Below are 13,887 nucleotides of genomic sequence, written 5' to 3'. Positions count from 1 at the left end.
CAAATCTCCCAAAAGACTCCCAAAGGAGCATTTATACACCCTGCAAATAACAACAAAGCAGATATAACATTTTTCTCATTGATTCATTCATCTAAAAGATTTTTTTTCTAAAACAGTGATTAATTTACAAGCAAAACAACAACACTGTGTGTGACGTTCTCAGAAAAATCAACAACGTGTTTAAAAACAAACGTGGTATAAGTAACATTATGTAGATTTTCTCCTATTCGATTATTCAGATTTATAATGTAAACACATCATCAGTTTAATCTAGCTTTATCCTGTGTATGTATGTGTGTTTGTGTCTGTAAGTGATGCTTTGAAAGATTCTTACAAAGTGTATGGAGATGGCATTGGCAGATAGAGACTGTTTGTATACAGTATAGAAAAGACAGAGATGGAGCGTGTGTTACACTTGTGGTTTGCTCTTTCCTCTTTTTTTCTTCCAGATTAATCAGGGACCACAAGAGGTGAACCCTTTTTCAAGTAAACATGGCATGGTGGTGTGACACGGCTCATTAGCAAAGAAAATGGTGTATTCAGAGCAATGTGATTGTGGCTTTCTGTTAAGAGCTCACATATTTACAGGCCCCAGCATCGCTGCAGCAGGATGGTGCCAGCCGCAAATCATGTTTACACTTAATCTTCCAACAGAATTAGTGCTCAGAGGGCTAAAATAGTAAATTACGGCCTGATTACAGAACAACTGAACATGTGGTAAAAAAATGCAAGCAGTCATTAGCTGGACGAATGAAGCGTTTAGCCTATGTTGGTATGTTGTTTGAAAAGGCATGATTTTCTAAACTTTAACATGTAAACACTTGTTTCTGGATGAGGAAAGCATCTGTCGGTATCTTCTGCTAGGTTTCTTTCATTAGAGATACATGTTCGGTTTGTCAGTGTGTCAAATAGATTAGCAATTTCCATGGAAGACATTTTGTTCTGGTTTGAAACATTTACACACAGTTTGTTTTTGTTAAATATTTATAAATAATAGTTGGACTAGAAATTTGTTCTAGGCTGAAGGATTTTCTGAGACTGCAAAAAGGTCTAACAACCGAAGTGTTGTCCGCACAGTAAAAATTAAAAGATGCTTGAGGCAGCATTTGAGCTTCCTGTAATTTGTGCTTCAGTAACCCCCCAAAGGAAACATTTATGGCACTTGAAATATATATATATATATATTTTATTATTTATTTATGATTTTTTTTTTAAGCTTTTGATTTTTATTGAGCAAAGGATGGAAAATGATCAAAAGTGGCAGTGAAGACATTTATAATGTTAACAACATTATAAACATTTCTGTTTCAGATAAATGCTGTTCTTTTGAACTTTCTATTCATCAAGGAATCCTGAAATGTATCACAGTTTCCCGAGTTTACAAAATATTATCCAACACAACTGTTTTTAAAAATTGATAATAAGAAGAAATGTTTCTTGAGCAAATGAGTATATTAGAATGATTTCTGAGGGATCATGTGAAACTGAAGTATGGAAGCTCATTTATGCCACGGAATAAAAAATAAAACGAGGTAATTGCGACTTTTTATCTCGCAATTTTGACTTTTTGATATATAAACTCATAATTGCGAGATATAAACTCACAATTCTGACTTTTTCTCACAATTGCGAGTTTAAATCTCACAATTCTGACTTTTTTCCTTGCAATTCTGATTTTATAACATGCAGTTGTGAGTTTATATCTCGCAATTCTACTTTATTTCTCAGAATTGCGACTTTATTTCTTTAAATTGCGAGTTTAAATCTCACAATTCTGAATTTTTTCTCCCAATTGCAAGCTTATATCTCACAATTCTGAGGGGAAAAAATTGCAATATGTGAACTCGCAGTTGCGAGAAAAAGTCAGAATTGTGGGATAAAAAGTCGCAATTACCTTGTTTTGTTTTTTATTCAGTGGCGGAAACCTTCCACACTGAAGACTGGAGTAATGATGCTGAAAGTTCAGCTTTACAGTCACAGGAATAAATTACATATTAAAATATATTAAAATAGAAAACAATAGTAGTAATAGTAAATAATAAAAACAGTAATAATATTTCACTATATTTCTGTTTTTGCTGGATTTTTGAGGAAATAAATGCGGCCTTAGTGAGCATAGAAGACTTAAAGATAAAAATTTGCAAACCGACTGCAAACTTTTGACTGGTAGTGTGTATTTTGAAGTTCTGTATTTGTGGCATCTTTAAAGGCTGCCTAGAGATTCCCCAGACTGGCTGAGGGACCTAAAAAGGTGCTTTTAAATATTTTTTTCATTTTTACAGTGAATGTCAAATTATAACAAAAATATTCATAACAGCCCCAGGCCTAATAATCAGCAGTGAGACAGGGATCCTTCACAGTTAGCAGAATTTTTAACAAGCAAATCCTAAATCTGTAAATCTCTGAGGAAAAGTCCCCATGGAAGAGCAGTGAGGTAATGTGTCCTTCATGACTTGCTAAAGAGTCCTGGTGGCTGGATTTTAGTAATGAACAAGAATGATCAAGGCACATAACCTTAAATTGAGATTGATGCCGTGGCAGCAGAATCCCAGCAAGGAAAATTCTGAGATTGCGCCTGTTAAAGTCATATGTATGAAAATCATTAGAGTCAGTTCTGTGACTAAAAAGTTTGGAGATGAAAAAGAAAAAAAAATGTTATAGTGATACAAAACCCATAGGCAAAGTCAAATCTAGTTTAGGATCTGGGCCATTGCATGAAGAATTTAATAGGAGAAGGGAAGCCTTTAAATCATAAGATGTCAACTTCACTTTTCAGAATTATTTCTAATATTAGAACAACGTGTCGCACTGGAGGTAGAGAGCAAAGCTGGAATAGTCAGAGTTCATTTTTTCATTTTCAGTTGCTAACATATGCCAGTATTCCTTCTCTGCGGCCACCAGAAACAAATTCCGTTTTAAAAGGCATTGCAGAAGTGTAGGCTCTGCATGGAATGCATTAGTCTCAGCTCGTGTCATGAGTGCAGACCGATTGACTCTACAGGCTCAATCAGATAGTCTGGCTGAGGAAACACATACCCTCACTTGTTATGTGCCTTTCAGGCTCTTTAAAACACAGTGAGTTTCAGATCAACTCCTTTTTTTCTTCATTTAAGTTTTTTATTTCATGTTTAATTTTAATTTCAGATCGTAATTATTGTAGCACAGTAGCCATTGCAACTGAATCAGTAACATGTTCGGTAACTAAATGGTAAATCAAAACTCATATTTAATAAAAGAGTTGGTGGAATTATTAGATGGTACACTGTAAAAAATTTATGTAACAAATAAGTAATGGCAACATTTGTTTTTTCCATTAAATTATCAAATTGGTTTAATTTCAACTTAATTTTTTAAGTTATTCAGCTTTCAAAACATTTTTTTTGAAAACACTGCTTTTTAAACTAATCTCATATAATTTAAATCGAAATAACTTGTACTGCCAGTTTAATTAAAACTGTAAGTTGAAGCAGCTGGAACTTATTTATTGTGTAAATAGTAAGTAAAAATAAAAGAATAGATAGAAAATTAAAATATTAAAAGTGCTCAAAAGTTGTGAATCTTGATCTTGACTGATATTTCTCTGTATGCACATTTAAATACCTTAAATATTTTTACATTTGTATATGTAAAAATATTAATATTTAATATTTACAAAATATTTATGGTATTTAAATGTACAGAAAGCTGATTTCTTATACCGTTCTGTTATAAAATGAAGTCACATTTTCTGTCATGTAAATACACATTAAATACAACTGCATTTTAATTTTGTTAATTTAAAGTATTCCATTAATTTTTTTATTAAAGTATTCCATGATATTTTTTAATCATTATATCACGTTTTTTTTAAATCATGTTTTATTGTGTTTTTATGTTCATTTAAATGAACATTTAAAAATCATTTTCAGCTGCATATGTATTTGATATCTATTTCAAGAGTTCTTTTTTCTTTTGCGAAACAACATTTGCAATTTTATTTGTCAATTTATCAATTTTGCGCTTATGAATGCAGGGATTGAATAATCTTTTATCTATAATAGTATTTATTTTAGACATTAAATTATTGTCATACACACAAACAAACAAATGTGGAATAAGTACAACAATAACTAGAAAGAATATCAAAGTGTTGAAGAATGGATTTTGTTGGATCAGATGACAGCATTTTGTATTTTTAATAGCAGTATAGTTCCTACACAGTCTCTCATAAAGTGACTCAAGCGTAGCAGGGATTTCTGAAGACTATATTTTCTCAGTCTTTGTGTGTTAATATGAAATGCATCACTTCCTCCTCCTTCGACTCCTTTCATCCTCTCATTACAAAGCAGCGCACATTACACACACACTAAAGCCGCTTAGAGTATCCTATTGGAAATGTCTGTCTGAGGTCTGGCATTAACAGATACCAGAGTTAGTGGTTTCGTCTCTGAGCTCCTTTTCCACTCAGCTAATGAACGTCACGGGGCCTTTTAAAAATAGAACGTGTTTTAAAATGAGTGACACGAAAAATACAATGTATAGAATGACAAACTGATGCAATCTACAAATAACTTTATAAAATACATGACACTAAATCACTAGAAGCTTCATATATTACCACTCAAACTCCCAATTATCTTCCAAAACAACAAAAATAAAATCCCGGAAAGCATCGTCGCTCTATTTTAACAATCATCTGTCTGGGTTTCCTCTCGCACATGTCTGATTGACTCCGACAGGCTGGAGAGGCCTCTTCAAAATCCAACAAAATCTAATAAGCATTAGCCTGTCAGACAAGCTCTACCTTGTGTCACACACACATTCAACAATTGGCCACCAGGTGAGAGGAGTCACCTGCAGAAAATCCCTTTTCCCCGGGGAACTGTCAAATTAGCAGTTAGCTATTATGGAGGCTTAGGCCTTGGACCCGCAGAGAGCGAGAGAACGAGGAACGAAAGACAGCAGACTCATATAACCGCTCAGAGGCCTGGGGGCAATGACATGGCGCAGGGTCTGAGGCAAAACCCAAACCATATGAACATTAATACGCACCCGGGGGCCATTCTCGGAGATTACTTTACATAACGACTAATTGGCCTAATTTGTTAAATAAACACTATATTTTCTTTTGAAGCTTAATACAGGACCACTGGACAAGCAGTCACTCTGAGCCGAGCAGAAACACCCACATCGGATCTTGGTGGTCTGCTAAAGTCATTTCCCCTCAAAATGAACCTTATTTCCTCTCTGGGTTCAGGCACATGTGCATGTTCGGTTCGCCACAGTCATCTAAATGTAGAGATAGAGCTGAATGTAAAGGACGCGTGGACAAGATCGACAGCGGTCAATATTTCTGAACTACAAAGCATAAGTTATTGAATTGCAAAGTTTGGGTTGAAAACAGAACAGCTAATGTCTGTGTAAAATACTGCTGCCTTTTCAAGCTAATACTGCTGGGTGGAAAGTCTACAACTAGCTACTTTTTATTTGATTTATTATTATTATATTTTTACACCAGCTGAGCTACACTGCTCATAAAAGTGTTAAATTACCAGTCCAAGCGAGTTCTGGATTCAATAAAACTGGGATAAAATAATTATTTTTATCCACTGCTTCCATGTTCATATGCATTCAGTAGAAAAGGCATTTTGAACTTGATTTTATTATTTTAGCTTGATTTTTGTTCAGCTATTACAGTATAAATAATTCAAGTGTTTTCCGTGACTCGAGAACTGAATACTGTCTCTTTTGTTACTCATCAGATTTATTCAGAATAGCACAAGTAAAAGACTTATACTTTATTCAGTAATGCAGCATTCGATTTATGTATTATTTTTTAAGAAACAAAAAACATTGGTTTTAGTAATATTTGTTGTATTTTCTATTCTCTCTCATCTGGACTGGATTTGGAATTTAATTTTGAGAATATGTTTTAATAAATAGTAAGGTGAAATCCATCCATGCACCAAATTATATGTTTAATGTAATGTATTGTTTAGAAAATAGCTTCGTTTTATTTTAATAGTTTATTTTGCAACGTTCAGTAAGAGAGTGAAAAAATTAGTGTACCTTTATATTTTGACATAAATAAAACGATTTAAAATAGGAAAAGAATGATCAGAGATTTAAAGAACTTTATTTTAACATTTAAATTTCAAATAGCATTTAAGATTTTATATTTATACAGTTTAATCCATATCAAGATCCATAACAAAAATGATTCTATATGTACTAAATGGATTTTATTTGTACTGCACTGTAAAAAATGATTTTTCAAAGTTAGCAAGAAAATACTATTTCTGTTTTTTTTTACTTCAAAGTTTCACATTTAATTCAATGTGTTAGAAATTGTTTCAACGTAAATCCTACACCATTTTTTTCAGTGTGTATTTAACTACATATGAAGAATAATTTAATACAACTGTTGTCTGTTAGAAAAGACAAGCAGAAAAGTGTGATTCGTTTTTACACATCTGACATTGAGATCAGATCCACACACAAACGCTCTAATCCATCTATGAACCATGTAGAAGAGCGTGCAAACTTTACAAATAAATCAAACTGAGCAGTTGTTATGAATATAGTCAAAAGCAGCTTGATATTTCTTGGTTTTAAGAGAGAATGCTTCCTGATATGAGAATAAATTAAAAGTTGATTGAACAAAAAACAGGACCAGAATCCTGACTGGGCTGGACACGGCACAGTAGTGTTTTAATGGCAGGGCCTGGAGCTGTGGGGCTGCCCTGTTTCTTTTTCTCATCAGTCTCAGAGGTGTAAGTCACTCTGGCATTTACCCTCAGGTCTTTAATAGACCACAGGTGAAAGCCGCCGTTAAATGCTCACATTGCCCGCAGCTGCGCTTTTGATAGCGCCACGGCCTCTGCCTGCCGCACCCTGACACCGCGGCTCCAGAACTGTGTGGCGCAGGAGGAGTGGGCTCGCAGGGCCTGTGCGCGGGTAACCCAACACTCTCTGGAAGTGACCATTCTGGGGCATCGTGCGTGTCCGGAGAATACGGGAGACAGACCATGTCACCTGTTGAACCGGAGCGACGGAATAGCAAAGGGAAGAGTGACAGTTCAGGTACGCAGCTCAAAACGTTTTTTTCCATGTTCATATGCATTCAGTAGAAAAGGCATTTTGAACTTGATTTGATTATTTTAGCTTGATTTTTGTTCAGCTATTACAGTATAAATAATTCAAGTGTTTTCCGTGACTCGAGAACTGAATATTGTCTCTTTTGTTACTCATCAGATTTATTCAGAATAGCACAAGTAAAAGACTTATACTTTATTCAGTAATGCAGCATTCGATTTATGTATTATTTTTTAAGAAACAAAAAACATTGGTTTTAGTAATATTTGTTGTATTGTCTATTCTCTCTCATCTGGACTGGATTTGGAATTTAATTTTGAGAATATGTTTTAATAAATAGTAAGGTGAAATCCATCCATGCACCAAATTATATGTTTAATGTAATGTATTGTTTAGAAAATAGCTTTGTCTTATTTTAATAGTTTATTTTGCAACGTTCAGTAAGAATGAAAAAATTAGTGTACCTTTATATTTTGACATAAATAAAACGATTTAAAATAGGAAAAGAATGATCAGAGATTTAAAGAACTTTACTTTAACATTTAAATTTCAAATAGCATTTAAGATTTTATATTTATACAGTTTAATCCATATCAAGATCCATAACAAAAATGATTCTATATGTACTAAATGGATTTTATTTGTACTGCACTGTAAAAAATGATTTTTCAAAGTTAGCAAGAAAATACTATTTCTGTTTTTTTTACTTCAAAGTTTCACATTTAATTCAATGTGTTAGAAATTGTTTCAACGTAAATCCTACACCATTTTTTTCAGTGTGTATTTAACTACATATGAAGAATAATTTAATACAACTGTTGTCTGTTAGAAAAGACAAGCAGAAAAGTGTGATTCGTTTTTACACATCTGACATTGAGATCAGATCCACACACAAACGCTCTAATCCATCTATGAACCATGTAGAAGAGCGTGCAAACTTTACAAATAAATCAAACTGAGCAGTTGTTATGAATATAGTCAAAAGCAGCTTGATATTTCTTGGTTTTAAGAGAGAATGCTTCCTGATATGAGAATAAATTAAAAGTTGATTGAACAAAAAACAGGACCAGAATCCTGACTGGGCTGGACACGGCACAGTAGTGTTTTAATGGCAGGGCCTGGAGCTGTGGGGCTGCCCTGTTTCTTTTTCTCATCAGTCTCAGAGGTGTAAGTCACTCTGGCATTTACCCTCAGGTCTTTAATAGACCACAGGTGAAAGCCGCCGTTAAATGCTCACATTGCCCGCAGCTGCGCTTTTGATACCCCAAACACATACGCACCATTTACGGCTGGGGAAAACAGTTAGAGCTGCAGCTGGAGAATTTTTATATAAAACGTGACCTTAAAATTCAAGAACAATAGAAAATGTCACACCTGGTCATCTAAGTGGTTTGACATTGACACGCAGTCTTTAAAACTGTGGTGCAGAAAAAGCCACTTAGTTGTTTTGCACGAACACACAGATCTTGCCGTATAAAGTTGAATTGTGAACAGAGCGAATGTCTACAGGAAAAAAGTCACTGCTGTAAAAAAAAGATTTAGTTCACTGTTTTCACTTTTACAGTAGATGAACTGAATTACCCCAGTTTATACTGTACAGCTAAAAAAAAAATCTGTCTGTTTAGTCATGCCATGAAGGGGGTCTAAATGCTGTAGCTTATTATCCAGTGGCCTGTAATTTATGGCATGATGGCATACTGATGGATAGGCCCAATGCTGGTAGAAATTTCCAGAAGGCTCCTGTTGGCACTTGCTGTGCCTTTATACCAAATCCAATTTCCTCCAGTCTGTTGGCAGTTATCAAAGCCAGTGTGGTTTCCATTTAGAGCCGTGTCAGATATTGAGATGTTGCAGCGATAGGCTGAACAGATTAGATATTATTCCTAAAAGTGATTTTGGAAATTAAATATGAGTTTCAAAGCTCATAATCTTGTGTTCTATAAAAACCTTAGATTTCTAGAGCAGTTGTATTTTTATGCCGGATTCAAAGGAGCCAAAAATTCGACATCTAAATCACACCCGTCCCTGAATGGCAAGCCAAAAGATATATTTTCCTTTAAAGATTTCTTTGTAATGAGTTGTTTCAAAGTCTCTCTGTCTATTAACTGCATTTTAACTGATTGTTTTGCATTACACTGTTTAAGTGTATTACATTGTTCATTCTCAATATTTCACATTATAAAAGTAAACATTTTGACATTGGAAAATTAGTAGGGTACCAAAGAAAAGAAAAGGGCTGTATATAAAATTCAAACTCACAGTAGTTCAGTTTATAACTATTAAAAGAAAATGTATATAAAATTATAAGGCATGGTGTAATAATGAGAATGTTATTGGTTGCTATTCACATATGTATACACTGTGGTGACCTGCGATTTATTACCTTTAAAAAAAACCTGTATATAAAATTCAAACTCACAGTAGTTCAGTTTATAACTATTAAAAGAAAATGTATATAAAATTATAAGGCATGGTGTAATAATGAGAATGTTATTGGTTGCTATTCACATATGTATACACTGTGGTGACCTGCGATTTATTACCTTTAAAAAAAACTATCTCTAACTGATCAATCCCTTGAGTTGAGTTTTGTTGGAAAAAAACCTAATGCATTTAGGTTGATTAATGACATTAAATAACATTTTTGATTTTAATAAAATCAGTTCATTTAGATGCTACCAAATAAAATACTTTTTAACAATTGCTTTATCCAATTGCAAAAAATAATTATTGATAAAAAAAAAACAATTAATTATTTGCCCTGGAATTTACATACTTTGCTCATGATAATCTATTCAGTTTCACTGTTGATTTTAAAGAAGCTCTACTGGCAGCAACAAAGTTAATGTTTCTTTTTAAATTGAGTATTTAATGAATTAATAAATGAGGAAATCAAACTGATTTTATACCCTATATATTCCTGTCTTTGCAGATAATTATTTTTTCAGTAATATAGACACATCATCATAACATTGTATGTGTTACTGTACCTAAATATATATTGCATAACAAGCTTCAATCAACACATAAAGGGTTGAATTTGATCATTTTTGGACCAATCATAAATGTTCCCTGGGAAAGCTTCATGTATTCTGTTAAAGGAGACGTGTGTGGAAAATGAAGAGTAAATTGAGCTGATTGTTGGAGAGTGTGAACGAAGCCCTGTTGATTCAGGCCAGATTTGAGAGCATGTGCTCCGTTCTCTGGCCCTTCTCCGCCTGCTAAAAACACCAGAGCCATATCGCCATAATAAAGGGTGATTGGCAGGCCAAATTGTTCTGCTTTCATTTTTATTTTTGTTCGCTTATTTTATTTCAGAGCCCTGCAGTTTATCACACCATCTTATTTTTTCACCCTTTCGCTTTCCCTTAACATTTTTTTTTCTCTTTTTCTTTTTCTATGCATTTACAGCGGCTGGAAAGTGATCTGTTTTTCATTTCAGATTCCCAGGATGGGAGCTATAAGTCAGACGTGAGCAGTAAACCTAGGAAGGAGCGCACAGCGTTCACCAAGGAACAGATTCGAGAACTGGAATCAGAATTCGCTCACCACAACTATCTGACACGGCTTAGACGTTACGAAATCGCTGTCAACCTTGACCTCACAGAGAGACAAGTACGTTCAATGCTGAGCCTGTTTTCACATGTTACCAACAGACATAACACTGGCACTTTAAAATATTTCTTTGCTTGACGGGTAAAAAAAGCCTTTGCATAAAGGCTGACTTCACTTAAAGTGATTAAGTCGTATAAAGTTATATATGCAATGCTTAGTAATTTTCAACAAATTAAATAATATGACCTAATTTACTGAAATAATCTAAAAAAATATTTCAGTATAGGTTCTCTAGAAATATGTTTTACATTAGAAATTAGTGACGTGTTTTACACAGGGCTCTGTGTCGAGGGGTTTAGACTATTTGTTAGGATTGAGGGAGGGATTCTCTTTTTTTTTCTTTTTTAGAAGATTTTTTGAATGAGTTTTATTAGATAAGACAGAGGGAAAGTGACAGGGAGAGAGAGGGACAGCAGGAGCGGGACACAGTCCATGGCTGGACTTGAACCAGAGTCCCCATGAGCACATTTTCATTGAATATTACATTAATTCAGAGGCCTCCAGTTTTCCCATCTGCTAATTAACTCCAATGATATAAACCTTTGAAAATAGTGACAATAAAATCATATGAAGGAGACAGGGGCTAGTAGTCACAAAGGTGTACAGTATCTCAGTTACTTTACAATTTAGAGTAAAACATCCTTTTTTTGGGTCACACTTTTTTAAAGGTCAAATTCTCACTATTAACTATGACTTTTGTGTCGATAAACTTCTAATTTGCTGTTTATTAATATAGTAAGTTAGTTGTTAAGTTTAGGTACGGAGTAGGATTAAGAGATCTAAAATATGATCATGCAGAATAAGGCATTAATATGTGCTTTATAAATACTAATAAGCAGCCAATATGCTAGTAATGTGCATGCTAGTTAATATAGGGAGAATTGGTTCTTAAAATAAAGTGTTACTCAAATTTGAAAGAAATCTATTAGTGACTTAATTTCTGTTGGTTTTGTGTATTTATATCAGAATTTGGCTATTTATACTTTACTGCAAAGAAAATAGTAGCTGTTTAATTGCAGGCCCCATTGTGACAACTTACCTCAATAGACTGTAAAGCATGCCCTGTTATTGGGGAACATTGTCACAAAAGGTTTGAATAATTATGTTTTATAGTTTTTTTCCCCCATATACATTCTTCTATCTTATATAGTCTTCTTATAAAAAAAACTTTTTAAGGCCTTATAACGTACGTTTACTTACTTTTACTCACTGGAGTAAAAACTAGCCCCAAGTCTTGCATATTACTCTTTAAATATATTTAAAATTAGACAATGGTTGAAGCTCACTGTAGATCTACGGTAGATACTTGGTGCTTTCTTCTAAATGAACTGTACATCCCACACAGCTATTCCAGAGTTTAGGATCATTCCAGATGAGTCTTGACCTAAAAAGAAGCTTTAATGTACAGCAACTCACTTAGGATTTGCATTTTTGTTTTATTCCCCTTTCTCTTCCTATACTCCTCCACACAATTGCTTGCTATCCAATGACTCTCAGCACAGAGCCAAGAAATCTGTGGACGTGGGTTGATCTCAAATCTTTAACAAAAAAAGTCTGAAAATCAACCCTTTCTCTGCACCTTTGCTCTATTGCATTTATATTTATATTTATTCCACATACACACCTTTGAATACATATAAAAATGCATGTTGTTTTGAAATAATAAATTGTGAAATATGGTAGCACAGTTCTATAAAGCCTGTAGTTATTAGTGTAAAGAGTTGCAAAAAAGTTCCCACACTTCATCTAAATGTTTTTGTCATGTAAGGAAAGCTGCCGACTCATTTAAGAGCTCTCGCTAAAATACCTGCGCTGCTCTTCCTAAAATAACCCCCGGAGCCTGAAATAGTCCTGCTGTCAAGCCAGAGGTGGGGGGTGAGGCGCCGCCACTCTGTTCAGATCCGATCGACCCGTTTTAGGCAGCAGCTTGATCATCCCAGAGGAGACACAAATACAGAGCAAAGTGTCAAGTCAGGACCTGGAACGTGGGCCAACGGGCGACCAGGAGTTTTGCATCAGCACATAACTGACCAGGTGGAAATAGCCTAGATAGCCAATGCTAACCCCCACAGAGCCAATCATATCGCTGCTCCACCAAACTTCCCAGAAATCTGCTCCAGAAGAAAAACACAAGAGTCCACCAGATCCACAGTTCCTTTAAAGATTAAAAGCAGATATGAAGGACCCACAAAGCACATGAAATGAGGTGTTTTACTTGGTTTACGTATGTGGTCTATACGTGTGGGATCTGAGTGCTGTGTTGGCAGAAGTCTTTGAGAGAAAGTTTTAAATCTGTCGCTCATCCGATCTGATACACACACGCACTATGAAGGGGGTTCTGATACAGAGGGCGTGATGGTGGTTTTAGAGTGGGGGTCTGCGTGCCAAAACAACTCTTTCTGGAAAGTGCCATAACACACGCCCTAACACACGTTCCCACAAAGTGGCGTTGAGTTTCCCTGAAGCAGATCTTGGACGCCTGTGTTGCTAGGAGACCAATAAAGTCCCATAAACATTGTGTGTAATTGACTACTGTATAATAGCTTGGCCAAAAATTTGTCTCCTAATGAGCAAACAGCACTTGTTTATTCATTTGTTTTTCTTGAATTATAGATGGTATTCAACATTTATTCATGTTCATAATTATTCTTACAAGTATACTTAATATAATACAGGGTTGGGAAGATTTGAGCAAAATATAAGTTGCGGAAAACAAAATTACTCAATTCTTTACCTACTGTAAAATATGCTAAATACATTTTTACCTCAACTAATTAGACATTTTTCTGTAATTGTTCAAATCTGTTTAAAAACGGTTCAAATCAGAACATTTTAATTTTGTCACACATCAGCACAAATATGTCCATTACACAGTTTTCAGAGAATAAATTAAAATAAAGATGTTTAATATTAAATAAATGCAAATAAATATCAAAATATATAAATTGTATTTAATGTGATTCTTCAGTTGAATTAAATAATACATTGAATTAAAGCATTCGTTAAGTTCTTCCCACAAGTCAATGAAGTGGTTAATTTATTAACTGTATAAAAATAAAATCTCATTTCATTTTATGTTCAAATTTCAAATCTAATATTTCTGGAAATACCTCAAATAATATTTTGTGGGTGGGGTTGTTATCAAAACTAAAACCCTTTAAAAAAAATGTTGATTACTTGAAATAAAATAAAGATTAA

Source organism: Sinocyclocheilus grahami, unplaced genomic scaffold, assembly GCF_001515645.1.
Source record: "Sinocyclocheilus grahami isolate Dianchi unplaced genomic scaffold, SAMN03320097.WGS_v1.1 scaffold58.1, whole genome shotgun sequence".
Taxonomy (NCBI): Eukaryota; Metazoa; Chordata; class Actinopteri; order Cypriniformes; family Cyprinidae; genus Sinocyclocheilus; species Sinocyclocheilus grahami.
This window is presented reverse-complemented; position numbering follows the sequence as displayed.